This window comes from Amphimedon queenslandica, unplaced genomic scaffold (assembly GCF_000090795.2).
Source record: "Amphimedon queenslandica unplaced genomic scaffold, v1.1 AMPQUscaffold_1594_Cont26398, whole genome shotgun sequence".
In the NCBI taxonomy this organism is placed as follows: Eukaryota; Metazoa; Porifera; class Demospongiae; order Haplosclerida; family Niphatidae; genus Amphimedon; species Amphimedon queenslandica.
Window position 1 is genome coordinate 1 of NW_003558065.1, and position 1,187 is coordinate 1,187.

General features: G+C 35.0%; 1 long non-coding RNA gene across 1 annotated transcript; it reads right to left on the bottom strand.

Moving 5' to 3' along the window:
• Window positions 1–95: 95 nt before the first annotated feature.
• LOC109593418 (uncharacterized) lies at window positions 96–1,065 on the bottom strand. Its single transcript, XR_002190944.1, has 3 exons — window positions 901–1,065; window positions 675–804; window positions 96–566 (listed from the first exon to the last, which is right to left on the bottom strand). It is a non-coding gene; the product is annotated as an uncharacterized LOC109593418 (long non-coding RNA).
• Window positions 1,066–1,187: the final 122 nt, after the last annotated feature.

Consider the following 1,187-nt stretch of genomic DNA (forward strand, 5'->3'; position numbering starts at 1 on the left):
GATTCATTAACTTTAGGCAGTACTACTGTATCAGCATGATAATTCTTGGCTGTGTACTATTTATTTTATTATTTATTTATTAGGAACATGCTTAGCAGGGGATGACCCCATTCCAAAAATTTGTTAAACTTCTTCAATTCTGTCCTAGTACTCAAGCCTTCAAAGTCTCATTTTTATACACTGATATTTGTAAAAGCTATTGTGGGTCGCACTACATTGTGGTTAACACTCCTGTACTTGTATAAACTGTTATTATAAAATATTGAGATTATTATTTTATTGTTATTAATTACCATTGAGAGTAATAGTGAGTGTCTCGCTGCTCTCACTTGGAATATGAGCATACGCTATCACATATATATTATAACTAGCCCCACCCACTAACGACCTCAACACAGCACTCTCATTGGTTCCTGTAATATTAATCAATCCTGCATCAGACCCCCCAGACTCCTGATAATACAGCTGGTATCCGTCAATATCACCAGTGGGCGGGGTCCATGATACTCTCACATCACCTGCTCCTAAGAAGCTAGCAGTGAGATTAGACGGAGGACTATCTGGAGCTAAAATAGATAAACAAACAAACAAATATATAAATAAATAAATTAATAAATACATACGTAGATAAATAAATTAATAAATAAATTAATAAGAATGCAATTTAATTGTACCTCTGACTACAAAAGAAGCTTCAGTGTATCCTTGAGTATTGCTAATGGAGCAGGTGTAGTTACCGGGAAGGAAGCTGCCATTTATTATTAAAATGTTATCAAACGTAGTCCTGATAGCATCTCTTAAATTCTAGCAGTAACACGATACAAGTGCAATCAAAACAATAAATATATAGTATAACATCTCTCTCAATCATTAGCTCCCTCTCTCTCACTTCCTCCATACTTGTATTTCTTGGTAGGTGCTTCCTATTTCTATCCCTATCCCATTTCTTGTCCAATTGACGAAAGTTGGAGGAAACCGCGTGGACGTGAAATTAAGAGAAAAAGATGGAGGGAAGGAGGTGAGGTTAGACAAGAGAGAGAAAGATGGAGGAGAAGAGATAACTGGCTTGCCTATTTTAGAAAGAAAACACGATGTCACAGTTGATGTTATTGCTAATATAATTCATACAATAAATGTATGCATTGATGTAAAAATGACTATCAATATCATTAATGTGTACATTACTG